General features: G+C 36.5%; 1 protein-coding gene and 1 pseudogene across 11 annotated transcripts in view; both read right to left on the bottom strand.

The window, feature by feature from the left end:
• Dmd (dystrophin, muscular dystrophy) overlaps positions 1 to 16242 on the bottom strand; it is a 2390387-nt gene that overhangs the window by 1128385 nt on the left and 1245760 nt on the right. Inside the window, exon 1 of one of the 11 annotated variants that reach the window (XM_030251215.1) lies at positions 1 to 245. This exon is cut by the window's left edge and continues 80 nt beyond it. The exons of the other annotated variants lie outside the window; for them this stretch is intronic. The gene's annotated coding sequence lies outside the window, so the exon portion shown is untranslated. Of the gene's footprint in view, positions 246 to 16242 lie in introns of those variants that run through there. 11 annotated transcript variants of the gene reach the window in all.
• Positions 12850 to 13342, bottom strand: Gm14769 (annotated as a pseudogene).

The following is a 16242-nucleotide window of genomic DNA, read 5'->3' as shown; positions in this document are numbered from 1 at the left end:
GCTTTGCCATTGCTAGTGTGAAGAGAAAGAGCTGCTGGGATGCTGAATGGCACATCAGCCAACTTTGTGTGTAGCAAAGGCTCTAAAGAAATCCTGGGCTGAAGCTCTGCTGGATCATGGATTGGACTCAATTCCACTCCACACACCGCCTGCAATATCCAATAGAGACAGTTTCTGCAGGCTCTTAGTGCATACTTTCGCCCGGGAAGGCTGACACATATTTTCTTTAACTGTGGCAAACTAAAGGTGTGACACTTAAATGAAGATCTTTTATTAGAGGCAATCATGGCCAAATTCAAAACTAGACTTCTAGCATTTAGAACAAAGTCGGAACTCGAGAAGTATTTGTCCAAATATTGAATGTTGAACACAGGATTAAGTTGGAAGTTGAAAATTTTTATGAAAGATAATGAATTAAATGAATCTGCTGCTATCATGTCTAGTGAGTTGTTTGAAATCAATTTTTGCTTTTTGCTTAATCTCTCAGTCATTTCTAATGTGGCGGTAGCTCATTGTAGTGATCTGTTCCTCAATGAATGAACAGTAGATCTAGTTTACCTCATCAATACATATTTATATTCAGCTGTACTAGGGAATGCATGCTTATTAAGTTCAGGAGCTAGTCATCAAAGCCCTATACCAAACCATCAGGCTAGAATAAAAAACAAACAAACAAACTCCTATTCTTCAAGAAAAAAAAATTGTTACTTCTATTATAACTTCTCCATAGCCCTAAATCCATAGGCACATTCTTTACCATGATACTGTGCTAAAGAAAAATCCATGCTGACAAGGCAGCTGTGAGTTAATACCTGAAGCCATAAGGAAAGGTTCCAGGTTGCTTTCATCATAGTTTCTTCCCACAGACATCACCACAGTTGGAAGCAACCTCTGGCAAATGTCTGTAATAAGGCACAGGTGTGTACAAATGACAAAAGCCAAATAACACACCTAAGTTGGTAAAATGGCATGCCTGATGTATCTGGCTTTATTATATTGTTTATGAAACCATGTGCAGATTATGATATGCTTGTTTGATGTAGTATTCAACTACACCCCCCAAAATGGGGGTGTTACTACCCTAAGTGGTGCTGAACTGTTTGTGTACCACAAATGGCTAGTCTATTTTTTATTGCTTACTATTCCATCTCCAAATGTCCTCTGAAAAAAATCCTCAGTGTGCATGAACACATATCTGGGTTCTGAGCAATTATATATGTTTTCAGGACAATCTATCCACACCTGAAGCCCCAGCACATGTCACTACATCTGTAACAGATGTGCAATAAATATTTGACAGATAATCAGATAAAAGATGAATGAAGGATGAATTCACTGGTAATTATATGTTTAAGACTGACACTATTGGCATATGATTTTTATAAGAGTTGCTACTTGTGTTGTTTAGCTGTTCAATGCACATTTCCCCCATAAAATATCATTAGCACTTGCCTTACAGATAGATTAAATTTGATAAATCCTGGTGTTAAAGGTGTTACGTTAGTGTCATCTTTGGACAAGTAAGATACTTAGTTTGACAGATGTGAAAAGTGTTTTTCCTGAGTCACTAAATACAGATTGCATGACAGAGGAATTGATGGGGATTTTCACTTATAATTATAAATACAATTTTTAAATAGACAGTCTTTCTATGTTTAATAGTTCATACCCAGCCCTCGACTGAAAATGGACCTGTTTTTTCTTGGCTAATTCTATGATGTTCACCACAGAGGTTTTCAGAGAATCTTTCGCAGCATGCAAATTAAACACCTTGAATGGAATAAAGATCAAAGCTCTCCACCTAAGCATTGTTCAGACATGCTGTTCATATTTTTATGTATCAGAAAACTTGAAAGAGGAAGATAAAATAGAATTTACAAGTAACTGTACTTTCAAATAGGACATAATTGCTTATTTTTGCCATATTTATATTTTTGGGTTACTCTATCTTCTCCCCCTGTTAAAACAGTAACTGATTTGGGAAGAATGGAGGCCAGAGACTTAAGTGTCCTGGCACAGTTACCTACATGCTATATACAGATAAAGTAGGCATGTGAATCAAAAGCATATAACAAGGTGTGATGATTTGTATGTGCTTGGCCCAGGGAGTGGCACTATTAGGCGACGTGATCTTGTTGGAGTAGGTGTAGCCTTGTTGGAGGAAGTATGTCACAGTATGGGTGGGCTTTTGAGACCCTCCTCCTAGCTGCCTGATAACAGTCTTCTTTTTGCCTTCAGAAGAAGATGTAGAACTCTCAGATCCTGCTCTATGCCTGCCTGGACACTGTCATGCTCCTGCCTTGATGATAATGGACTGAATTTCTGAACCTGTAAGCCGGCCCCAATTAAATGCTGTCCTTATAAGATATGTCTTGGTCATGTTGTCTGTTCACAGCAGTAAAACCCTAACACAGAAGGAGACGAACAATGTTGCAGTAAAATAGATTAAGGTACACTAGCCCCTTTATTGTTTATCACAAATTAATATACAACTGAAGTAAAATCAGTGCACTTATTCTTTGGAAAACTTAGTTCCATAACTAAACCCCAAGCATCTTTATTTACTACATAAGCCTTTTAATAACATCACTGGCAGAATTCTTAACTAAGATGGAGGATGCAACGGGTTTATTTTTGAATACTATGCTGAAAATATTTTAGTAATGCTAACCAAGTCTATGAGCTAGGAGTGGTGGATCACACATTTAACCAGCACTCAGGACAAGCAGACAGAGATCTCAGTGAGTCTGAGGCTACCCTGTTCTCCATAAAGACTTCCCCGCTATACTGAGAGTCTCTATCTCAAACAAACAATTAGACTAAAGAGTAACAGAAAACCTGCTGATACCTAACCTGAGCTAGAACTTAAAGGGAAGAATTGAAAGAAAATAAGCATCTGGACACACTGGCTATCAAAGTTTAATCTTGTTATTCTTTGCTTGCTTGCTTCATTTTGGTAAAGCTAGTGAGAAATTTGGAGTTCACCAATAAAATAACAATCTATCATATCAGCTAAAGCAACCTATGTCATTGCTACTCAAAATGAAGTTAAATGACCAAAATTATTTCTATAACCCTGAACTGTTCTCTAAAAATGCACAATCTCTGACCATACCCCAAATCAGCTGAAGAGAATTTCAGGTGATTATTTTAGAGTTCATGGTAAACCTTCAAAGATTTAAAGCAAGGAAGTGACAATATTGAATTGCATTTCAGAAAAGAAATGCCCATTAATTTCCTCAAGGCATTGACCTAGAAGCTGTGAATTTAGTGTGGATTACATGAATATTATTCAGTATTCATTCAACAAACACTTATTGTATGCCTGCTTTGGTTTGACTGCTCCAAAAGCTTGATTTAGAAACAATCATGCACTGGTGACTGTGTTCTTAATTTAGTCAACTTCTCCTGAGCAGCACAGATAATCATTGAGAATTGCCTACAATGTTCTACTCAGATTGTTGACTCAAATCAAAAGTATTGTTGATGCAGTTTTAGAGCAATTTTATTGTGATGATTTTACTCTATGGCAACTTGACTCAGGTACAAGCTTTAGTAAACAACGCTAATCTTTATATTTTTAAAAAATGAACACAGTTAGATGTACAGCTTGAATATCTGAATATTTTAATATTATATTAATTATATAATATTATACTACACATAAATCTGTCACTTTTTTCCTGCTAACTTGAAGAAGATTGCCCTTTGGTAACTGAAAAGAAAAACAATAAATTGGAGGATTCTAAGTATGCAGAATCTTTGTCTCTTTTTGATAAAGGTGAGTGTCTTATCTGAAACTGCACAGATTTGCTGGAGTGAGCTACTTAAAGGTAGCTATTGTATTTTATAAATGTTTCCTTCCTGTTTCCAATATGAAAAGATAGTAAAAAGACATGAACTACAGGATCACAAACAGAAGTTAGTCATTCTTGGTTTGTCTGCTTAGGTGCAGTCTTCTAGGTCTGAATTATTATAAAGTAATCTAATTACTATGTCTAACATAAAAACAAGTCCATGATTTACTTCTTCTGTGGTTGTGAAAACCTCGTGTTTCCTACTCCTGAGCATAGTTCAGGAGTCTGTCTCCCAAATTTTAGTGATACCTCTAAATATTATTTCAGTCATTCTCCTAGCTTCAAATACTTTCAAGAAGCCTGTGATGGAAGCTATTTTGAATGAAATGAGTTAGGAGACAAAAAACTTTGTACAAGAGAGTGATGAGGATATTATAATCAGACTCTTTCCTTGTATACAACTCTTTATATCATAGACCTTGCATTATGAGTTTCCACATTAGTCAATTTAGGTGATAAAAAAATGTAAGTATAGTTGGAAAACTGTGATTTTGGATGCAACTAGACATTATAACTTTTCTCATGCTGTGACAAAATATATGACAAGGAGCAGTTTAAAGAATAGTCCATGAACACCTGGGGGAGCCATCTTGGTTCCAGGTTTCAACCTAGACCAGTCTGCGCAGGTGAGAGTGTGGACTACAGAAGCTAACAGCTTCTGGGATAGGCAAAAGCCACAGAACTTCTGAAGCAGACCCCGTTTCAGGCTCCAGATATCCTGGCACCTTCCCTGCAACAGGAGAGGTGTTCACCCCACCTGGGAGGGCTTTGCCAGAGCACCTGGGGGAGCCATCTTGGTTCCTGGATTCCTCTGAGACTAGTCTAAACAAAGGAAGCAAATTCACCCAAGAGGAGTAGAAGGCAGGAAATAATCAAACTCAGGGGCGAAATCAACCAAGTGGAAACAAGAAGAACTATTCAAAGAATCAACCAAACAAGGAGCTGGTTCTTTGAGAAAATCAACAAGATAGATAAACCCTTAGCCAGACTCACTAGAGGGCACAGGGACAGCATCCTAATTAACAAAATCAGAAATGAAAAGGGAGATATAACAACAAACCCTGAAGAAATCCAAAACACCATCAGATCCTTCTACAAAAGACTATACTCAACAAAACTGGAAAACCTGGATGAAATGGACAAATTCTAGACAGATACCAGGTAACAAAGTTAAATCAGGATCAGGTGAGTGATCTAAACAGTCCTATATCCCCTAAAGAAGTAGAGGTGGTCATTAATAGTCCCCCAGCCAAAAAAAGCCCAGAACCAGATGGGTTTAGTGCAGAGTTCTATCGGACCTTTAAAGAAGATCTAATTCCAGGTCTTCAGAAACTATTCCACAAAATAGAAGCAGAAGTTACTCTACCCAATTCATTCTATGAAGCCACAATTACTCTGATACCTAAACCACATAAAGACCTAACAAAGATAGAGAACTTCAGACCAATTTCCCTTATAAATATTGATACAAAATTCCTCAATAAAGTTCTCGCTAACCGAATCCAAGAACACATCAAAACAATCATCCATCCTAACCAAGTTGGTTTCATACCAGGGATGCAGGGATGGTTTATTATATAGAAATTCATCAACGTAATCCATTATATAAACAAACTCAAAGACAAAAACCACATGATCATCTAGATGTGGAGAAAGCATTTGACAAAATCCAACACCCATTCATGATAAAAGTCAGATCAGGAATTCAAGGCCCATACCTAAACATGATAAAAGCAATGTACAGCAAACTAGTAGCCAACATCAAAGTAAATGGTGAGAAGCTGGAAGCAATCCCACTAAAATCAGGGACTAGACAAGGCTGCCCGCTTTCTCCCTACCTATTCAACATTGTACTTGAAGTCCTAGCCAGAGCAATTCGACAACAAAAGGAGATCAAGGGGATACAAACTGGAAAGGAAGAAGTCAAAATATCACTTTTTGCAGATGATATGATAGTATATATAAGTGACCCTAAAAATTCTGCCAGAGAACTACTAAACCTGATAAACACCTTCAATGAAGTAGCTGATATAAAATTAACTCAAGCAAGTCAATGGTCTTTCTCTACACAAAGGATAAACAGGCTGAGAAAGAAATTAGGGAAACAACACCCTTCTCAATAGTTACAAATAATATAAAATACCTTGGTGTGACTCTAACTAAGGAAGTGAAAGATCTGTATGATAAGAACTTCAAGTCTCTGAAGAAAGAAATTAAAGAAGATCTCAGAAGATGGAAAGATCTCCCATGCTCATAGATTGGCAGGATCAATGTAGTAAAAATGGCTACCTTGCCAAAAGCAATCTACAGATTCAATGCAATCCCCATCAAAATTCCAACTCAATTCTTCAAGGAAGTAGAAAGAGCAATCTGCAAATTCATCTGGAATAACAAAAAACTCTTATCAAGGATAAAAGAACTTCTGGGGGAATTACCATGCCTGACCTAAAGCTGTATTGAAGAACAATTGTGATAAAAACTGTATAGCGACAGACAAGAAGACCAAGGGAATAGAATTAAAGACCCAGAAATCAGCCCATACACCTATGGTCACTTGATCTTTAACAAGGGAGATAAAAACATCCAGTGGAAAAAAGACAGCATTTTCAACAAATGGTGCTGGCACAACTGGCGGTTATCATGTAGAAGAATGCAAATTGATCCATTCCTATCTCCTTGTACTAAGGTCAAATCTAAGTGGATCAAGGAACGCCACATAAAACCAGAGACAGTGAAACTTATAGAGTTGAAAGTGGGAAAAGCCTCGAAGATATGGGCACAGGGTAAAAATTCCTGAATAGAACAGCAATGACTTGTGCTGTAAGATAGAGAATTGACAAATGGGACCTCATAAAATTGCAAAGGTTCTGTAAGGCAAAAGACACTGTCAATAAGACAAAAAGGCCACCAACAGATTAGGAAAGTATCTTTACCTATCCAAAATCAGATAGGGGACTAATATCCAATATATATAAAGAACTCAAGAAGGTGGTCTCCAGAAAATCAAATAACCCCATTAAAAAATCGGGCGCAGAGCTAAACAAAGAATTCTCACCTGAGGAATACCGAATGGCTGAGAAGCACCTGAAAAAAATGTTCAGCATCCTTAATCATCAGGGAAATGCAAATAAAAACAACATGCTAATGATAATGCAGGTAAATATTAAAATGCAGCCTTCCATAAACCTTTTAGAGGATTTATTTATAAAAATCAAATATTGCAGGTATATGAAAGATTAAGTATAGTAAAATGTATATAGCTTTCGGGAATTACTACCACCTCAATAAGTATCAGTCTCTTTCTCCAGTCACATGTGTGTTATTAAAAACCTCTGATACATAAAAATTTAACTATGTCACAATAATTATTTCTGAACAGATGAAATAACTGAATTGGAAGTAAAATTATAAAGAGTATATTAGAATGAAGAAAGTGTGGATTACATTATCTAAAGCAAACGATACTCCCAGAAAAAACTTGAAAAAACATCCACGAAAACAGTAATGTTGGTTCTCAGAACCATTGAGCATTTGAGTAAAAAATGTTATCAAACTACCCTCTTGGTATATACAGATACTAAGAAAAAGTGGAGTGAAATAATTTGTGTACAGTCTACATGAAAGAACAACAAAATTATAGTTGAAGCCTAGAGAAATTGAAGCCTCAAAAAGGAAGAAAAGTTTACACAGAGAGACAGAGAGAGAGAGACAGAGAAGGAAGGTGATGAAGGGAAACTAAGGTCCAGAATGAGGTTTTTGGTCCCTATTGCATGTGTCCTCTCCTCAACAAAATATAGTGTCCAGAGCATATCTTCTGCCTCTCCTATGGAATTGCTATAGAACTCCACTGAGCACCAAAACACAGCTATATCCCAGAATGTAGAAAGAGTAGTGCATCGTTATGTTTATTATATGTCAAGGACAAATAAACTCTTTTAGAGATATACCCTTCTCATAGTAAAGACAGGTAACAAAACCCAGTGAAAGACTCCCTTTGTACTATCATGCCAAATACAAACAATTTGAAACAAAAAGACACTATCCTGAAGACCATGTCTTGGCAGCCATGCACTCTATTGGTACATAAGTTAAATGTCTTCCTAAAGATTACTCTCAATGTTGACCATTAGCCCAAAAATACTCCATGAATTTCAAACTCACATCCAATTTCAATCTTTATAACATTGGTAGGAGCTCTTAGAATCTTTTAAACCTACGCATATTCTAAAACCAAGCATTAGTCTCTACCATCTACCCTAAGTTTTCTTTTATTTACTCTACTCTATTTCACAACTTTATATAGGAGTTTTCCTAGTTTTCATCTTAGCCTCTACTTCCTAATTACATACTCATCTGTACTCTTCCCCTCTGCAACTGGGATGCTCTCTAAGAGCCCAGATAAATATATTTATTTTTCCCTCAAACAATGAGTCCAGTTTTCCAAATCCCTTAGAGAAACAAATTAAAGAAAGAGTGGATTATTGATATTAGGAATTAGTAATTCCTCAATATGTACTTAACAATTTGAATGTATATTACTGATCTTTTGATCTTCCCAGGTTTCAATATATAAGACATTCATTTCTTGAAATGTTTTAGCTATTCTCTGGATCTTCTTAGCATTTTCATTTGAAATACGACATATCTGTTTATTTCATACTTTCATATTTGGGTATCATTATTTTAAATTTGGTTCTGAAGATTGACTACATTGCCTCATGACAATGAGGCAGGGGCTCTAGCAATGAACTAGATCCCTAGCCCCTAAGTAAACGTCTTAAATATAAATCTTTAATTTTAGAAAATATGCATTTCATGTTAAGTGTATGAATATTTTACTTTCATGTATGTGGGTGCACCACATGTGTGCCTGGCTTTTGTGGAATAAGAAAGGGCATTGAATCCTCAGATGGCGAAAATATGGATTGCTGTAAACACTATATAGGTTCCAGGAACTGAACCTAGGTCCTCTGAGCTGCTGAGCTGTCATTCAAGTCATATCATATTGTAATTGCTATTGGGGTGCATGTGACAAAGCCTGGCAAGCATTATACACTCAGCAAATACTTGATAAATGAATAAATGAATGAACAAGTAGAACAAGAAAAAATAGCAGAGAGAATAAATCACATAAATGGGTTTAATGGTAATAATAGACGTGGCTAAATTAATTAAATTCCTTGTTATTACTTAAAAGTACCTTGCAAAATGAAATTTTATTCCAAATGTCTCATGATTCCACGATAAATGAAATACATTATTAGCAATTAATTTCATTTTTCAATGCACAGGTGTTTTACCATTTGGTACTCTGACATAGATAAAAGAACACACACACAAATACAAACACACAACTTCCTTGAAGACTCAATACTGGCAGTCCCCAGATTACGAATGAATTATTTTGTAAACATTTAAGAGGCATCTGTTTAATTATCTGCTAGATTCTGTCTAAACTTTCCAGTTGGGTTCCTTTTGCCCCTACCTGTGCAGTCAGGCATACTCAATTCCTCAAATCGAGTCTGCCTTTGAACAGAGGAATTCAGTGTGGCTACATTTCATAGATTGGCCAGCAAATCATTTTTCATTTATATATAAGCTCAAATACCATATAAGTAACTGTGATCTGATTCTGCATGCTTTGAGTAAGAGGTCAAGTGTTAGATTTGAAGAAATTTTCATAGTATATTTAAATCCTATGAAATGGATGGCAATGTTGGCTTTGAAGTCAGGTTCATTTTGGAGTTAAACTCAAGCTCTGACACTTGATGCCTTTCTGATTTTGGTCACATATCTTAATGACTCAAAGTTGTGTTTTCTTCAGTTTTCCCTTGGAAACAGTACCTGAGACATCTTTCTAAGGTTGCTTTGAGAATTAAAAGAAACAGGTATTCAGCACAGAACTAGACTTCCTTAGTATTTAATGTTACAGTCTTTCTTTTTTAAGTTATTTTGAGTTACAATTGTTTTGTAATATATGGTAATGTAGAATCAAACTCAGTTCCTAGTACAATGTTTGTGCCCAATTATGTATCCAGTGAATGAATATGCACTATACATACTGATTTACAAATTTGAGAGTAGTAAAGTGTGGGGTCAAGTAAGAGTGTTCTTAACATTTGAGCCATAAAATTTTAAATGTTTAGCTTTGGTTTTCTGTTCATTTCTAATCACAGGACTGCTAAAACAGTCCTGTCTTGACTTATGGGAAGAAAACTGAGGAATATGAAAAAATACCATTTACCTTGAATTTTTTCTTTTATTCAGAAGTTTGAGGTTCAGTATTTTGTAGAATGTATTTCAACAAACGGAAATATTTGGTGATAGAAGATAAACATGTACTACATAGTTACTAGGATTTTACCAATAGGTTGAATTATTACATTGAAAATATTTCAGACAATGTATCCTGAACACAATTTCCCTTCCTCCAACCCAGGCCCTTCCCAACCCCTCACCAAGGCATTTCATTCTTTCAAATGAATAGGAAAATAAAAACAGAAAAAAACCCTAGTATTTAAAAAAATAAATAAAACACACACAAAATCCATACATACAGAAAATCAGAATCCAAAATGTACAATCAAAAGACAAGCAGGGAAAATTTGAAATTCATCCCTCCTCTGAATATATTATTGGCCCAGTAAACTACTTAATTGGTAGCTTGGTTTAAATTTTAATATAGAAGTCTCTGAAATCTATGGAGATGACTTTTATAAAAGTAGAGGTCTGGGCATGGCAAGGCACAGATGAAATCTTAGTACTGTCATAGTCCAGGAAGCCTGGGATATACAAGACTCAGAGAGATATATAAGACTCTGCCTCAAAAATCTTTCAAGCACACCACAGGAAATGAAAGAGAGAGAAACAAAAGGAGAAGGGGGAAAACACTTGAGTTATATAACAAACTGTCATTTAATAATTAACCTAAACGTTCCATGCTGGCTCCAAGTAGATTACTTTATTGCCTTTGATGGCTAGTGAAAATAATTGGTCCCTCTCCCTCTTTATTACCTCCTTGACCTAATAAGTTTTCACTTGATGTCTTTTCACGCATGAATATGTCAGGGACATTTATCCAGGTCTAGTAAATAATATTCAAAAATAATTAGCCCCACATAATCTCTGTAATATATGCTTTAATCCTTGCCAATTTTCCCAAAGCCATTCTTCTGCTGATATCCCACTTTGTTCTCTTTTCTCTATTTTACTGTAAGCTGATAGATTGATCTTTTTTTTTTTTTTGAATCCTTGGATAGACTTATTCTTTTTAGCTACCATTTATGACTTTCTTAGGTTCAAGTCTAGATAATGAACTAGGAATCTATCTTAAGATATTGGATTCTGATTAATAAATGTATATCCATTTATTAGTTATATAACCAATTATAGCTATTCTGAGTACTAACCATTGCACTCGGAATCACAGGATATTTATATCTTGAAGCAGTGAAGCTCATGAGTTGGCTAAGTCCCTGAAGGTGACATAGATTTGTCAAAAGCAGAGACTCATTACAGTTAATGATTTTTGTGCTGTTTAGGAAATTACTTCTGGACAGGAACAGTTAAATGATCTATGTAGGCTTATATTAAACATATTGTTTATCACCACACATAATTCATCTTATACATTTGTCCCTTGAGATCTCAAGAACCCAAGCTTCTTATTGTCTTCCAACAGTTTCCTAGAAAATACAAAGAAAGGTCCTACAGAATTTAAAAAGTATTCACCTAATTCACATCAGTTAATAACTTGATTCTTTACACTTTAAGAATGTGTGAGTCCTGCGGTATACATGGTCAATTGAAGTTTGTGACTTTTTCATTTATCTACTTATTAAATTTCTGAGATTCCCAGAGTTTTTTCCTTTTTTTTTTTTTTTTAAACATGTGTTTACTAAGATTCTGGCAAGAGCTTTATGTAACAAGATACAGCATACCGGGCCTGCCACTCAATTTGTTTGTGGTAAAGTCTCAGCTTCAATAGGAAGCTGTTAAAAACAAAAAACAAAAGTCCCGCTTTTTACCTGCTAAATATCTTGTAAGTGTGCCATTAAACATAGTTATGAACTTAAGGCAGCAAGAGTTAAAAGCTAAACATTGCAGCCTAAACAAAATTTATACAAAACATAAAGTATCTATCACTGGCTCTGTAAAAATCTCCTGAGTGGTTAAAACTTGTGTAACACATGCGCTTTAGAATTGTCAGCTATCAAGCTCAGAAAGTACCAGCGTCTAATCAACAGTCCCTCTCCAAAGCCAAAGTGTAGTCAAGTTGAATTCAAATGACATAACACAATGTAACCCTGGAAACATTCAGTTATTATTGATGTGGAGGTAAATTCCAGAGCTTTGGGGGCTTTCTCATGCTGCAAAGGGCCGGGTATCTCTGGTTCATTCGAAGCAACATACAACAAAGTCTAAGGTTGTCATAACCTCAGTCGGGCAGGAATGATAGTGCCCAGCTCTGTCCTCCCAGGAAGCATGGCTACTGTGTCCATATAAGTAGGATGTGTGAGATCAAAGGCATGCTGCTGTTCTGGTAGCTAAAGAGATAGCAAACCACCCCCTTTAAAAGCTCCTTCCCCAAGTAAATCAAAGTATATGTGGGGAAAAATTAAAATATATTTACCTACCAAGTAAGGATTCTGAAATATTAATGTAATCCCTACTTTGAAATTTTTTACTAGAGTCATCTCATTATTTCTGGTTGTATCTTAAAAGATGAATCCAGATTCAGTTTCTGTTGATTTATTCTTAAGTACTTCTAGTAAAAAAATATTAGCTTTATTCCAAATATCTTAACCACTAGTATGACTGCAAAGTACTATCTCCCAGAGTCACCAAGCACTGGAAGAGGAAAAGGTGTTGAAGCAGCAGGCAACAATCATGGCCCTTCACACAGCAGAATCCAAGTGGCTACTGACTAGTCCAGGACAAGTCTAAGAACAAGAGAATTCATGCACATTACTAAGTGTGACACAATCTTCACAGTTGAGCTCCTTTGACACTGCACTGGGTAAGGGTCCTGGTCTTCATGGACGCTATGGCGAGTCTGAGCTGGAGCTGGCAGCCTTCTTTTTCTTCTTCTTGCTGTGCTTCTTATGCTTCCTTCCCTTTTTGGCTTTGTCTGTTGTTCTCTCACGCTCTTCACCGCTTTTCCTCCTCTTTGCTTGCACCTCTCCACAGTCTGACTCTGACAGCGACTCAGATGATAATGGTTTATGTTCGTACATCTTTCTCTTTTTGCTGAGTCCTTTAGTGTCCTTTTCTCTTTCAGTTACATCCTTGGACTTCTTTTTCTTTTTTAAATCATCCTTGCTGTTTGAATCTGAATCCGACCCCGAGGTCTCAGGAGACTTATAGCAAAGGCTCTTCTTTTTCTTCCTTCGTTTTGTTTGTTTTTTATCCTCATCTTCAGAATCTGAAGAACTGCTAGAAGAATCAGAGCTCGATGAAGAAGAAGATGAATACCTAACCAGATTATATAATTATAATAATAATAATAATTATATAATTACTTTGTTCTTTAAAAAATTTAAATAAAAACAAGCCAGACATGGTGGTATATATCTTTAACCTCAGAACTCATGAGAGAGTCAAGTGGACCTCAACATTCAAGCCCAGCCTGGTCTATCAAGTTCAGGATTTCAAAGGCTATAGAGAGAACCTCTATCTTGATAAACAAAACAAAACAAAAACAAAACAAACAAAAAATAATAAAATAATAGAGAAAAATTGAGGAGGAGAAAGATGAGGAAGAGGAATCAGAGGAATCTGAGAACACTATGCTTGCTAAAACATTGTTAAAAATGTGTACATCTCTTAGCTCCTATTCTATAAGTGACGTTCTCTATACAGTCTGACTCATTGTTTATGTCTGTGCAAATCCTGTTCTAGTTTGATTCATATTAGAAATAGCTAAGAAAATACTAATTAGTAGCCTTATGAAGAGAGAAATCAGTGTTCCTCTCGCCCTTGTGTAGTACCTTCATTAAGAGTTGGAGTCTCTGTGGTTCTGAAAGTATACCGTAAAAACAAAATTCTAGGCCTTTAGGCCCTGGCTTGGGAATGTGACCTCTGTGACTTAATGCTCAAAGGTATGCTAATCATAAACATTCCTCCACCCACCAGCTTCCTGGGTTCAAAGAGTGTTCATTCAAAGAAAGTCACCCTGACCATTGTGGGAACCCGCTATGCAAATGTGCTATTGTTAGGGGCTCTTAGAAACTGTCTTGAGAGATAATTGGAACAATTACCAGGTATTCCTTGTGACTCTTGTGACTTTGCACTTCCTTGGGACTCTTAACTGATATCTTTGATATTTTCCAACAACGCCCTCCCCACTTCCTTGAGTTGTGGTTTCTTCCTTTAAATACCCCCTTACCCAGCTACTCGGGGTGCCATGGTCCTCTACACCTGCGTGGTGTATGACCATGGGCCCAAGAGCGCTCTTGATTAAAAGTCCTCTTGCAGTTTGCAGCAAGACCGTTTCTTGTGTGATTTGGGGTGTCGCCTCTCCTGAGTCAGAATGTGGGGGAGTCCTCAAGTTCTGGGTCTTTCAGTTCAAACATCTACTTTAAAGAATGTTCCTTGACACTCATTCCCAAGTAGCAGCAGCAATCATGCATTTATCTGTGATATAGTTTGTCTGGTTTTATATTCTTGTATCCCTTTCTCTTTTTGTTCCTAAGACTCTAGAGCTGATACTGGACTCTTCCCATGACTATTTACTTCTGATCTACTTTCTCTTCTTTGTCTCGCATTATAAATACTTCAAAAGGCTTGTAACTAATTCCCAATATTAATTCCTTTCTACCAGAACAGAATTATGTTTCGCTTGTTTTCTTTTATTTTTTATTTTTAATTAGATATTTTTAATTTACATTTTAAATGCTATCCCCTTTCCTAGTTTCCCTTCTGAAAACCCCCTATCCCATCCACCATTTTCCTGCTCACCACCTACTCCAGAAGCTAATTGTAGGATTCCATTGGGTTCATCTACTTGGAGCTCAAGGAACATCTCAGAAGATATGGAAGAAATATTATAAGAATCAGAGGAGATACAGGAAAACCAGAGAACAAGGTCTAACAAATGAACTAAGCAATGCCCATATGAGCTCACAGAGACTGTAGGAACAAGTACAGGGCCTGCATGTGTCTGAACCAGATCCTGTATGTATATGTTATGGTTGTTAGCTTGATGTTTTTGTGGGACTACTAACAGTGGGAATGGGTGTGTCTCTGACCCCTTTGCCTGCTCTTGGGAACCTTTGCCCACTCTTGAGACTCTTTGCCTCCTATCAGGTTGCCTTGTTAAGCCTTAATGTGAGGGTTTATGTCTTGCCTTGTTTTTGGCTGTGTTTTGTTATCTCTGTTTTTTTTCTTTATTTACATTTCAAATGTTATCTCCTTTCCTAATTTCCCCTCTGAAAATCCCCTATTCCTCCTCCCCCTTCTCCCTAACCCACCCACTCCCATTCCTGGTCCTGGCATTCCACTATACTGGGACATAGAATCTTTACAGGACCAAGAGCCTCTCCTCCCATTGATGACCAACTAGGCCATCCTCTGCTACATATATAGCTAGAGCCACAAGTTCCACCATGTGTTTTCTTTGATTGGTTGTATAGTTCCAAGGAGCTCTGGGGTACTGGTTAGTTCATATTGATATTCCTACTCTTTTCTGAACGGACATAGAGGCAGAATATTTCTGGGAGACAGAGAAGGTAGGGGAAGCTGTGAGGAGTGAAGGGATAGGAAAAATAGAAAGTTTAAAAAATTAAAAAGTGAATTATATGGAAAAATGATGTATAATACTTCAATCTGTTTGTAGGAATTTTTAAAGACATAATATTGCCCAGCTAATTTGTAATGCAACTTTATATATTTTATATATTTATATATACACATATAAGTAAAAATAAAATTAGGCATAACATAATTTAACTGATACAATGAAACGCAAAAACGTAAAAGTATTGGAAGAAATAATATACATTACTGTTTTTTTCCCAATCTACCTATGTACAAAATATATTTTCTCTAGTGTGATGGTTTGGATATACTTGGCCCAGGGAATGGCATTACTAGGATGTGTGACCTTCTTAGAGAAAGTGTGTCACTGTGGAGGTGGGCTTTAAGGCTCCTATATTAGACTTTGCTCAATGTAGAAGGAGAGCTTCCTCCAGCTTCCTGCAGATGATAGTCTTCTCCTGGCTTCCTTCAGATCAAGATGTAGAACTCTCAGCTCCTTTTCCAGCACCATGTGTGCCTGAACATTGCCATGCTCCTGCCATGATGATAATGGACTGAGTTTCTGAACCTGTGAGCCAGCCCCAATTACATGTTGTCATTATAAGTGTTGCCTTGGTCATGGTGTCTC

Source organism: Mus musculus, chromosome X (assembly GCF_000001635.26).
Source record: "Mus musculus strain C57BL/6J chromosome X, GRCm38.p6 C57BL/6J".
NCBI classification, from domain to species: Eukaryota; Metazoa; Chordata; class Mammalia; order Rodentia; family Muridae; genus Mus; species Mus musculus.
The sequence above is the reverse complement of the archived record's forward strand: the minus strand, read 5'-3'. Positions and strand labels throughout refer to the sequence as shown.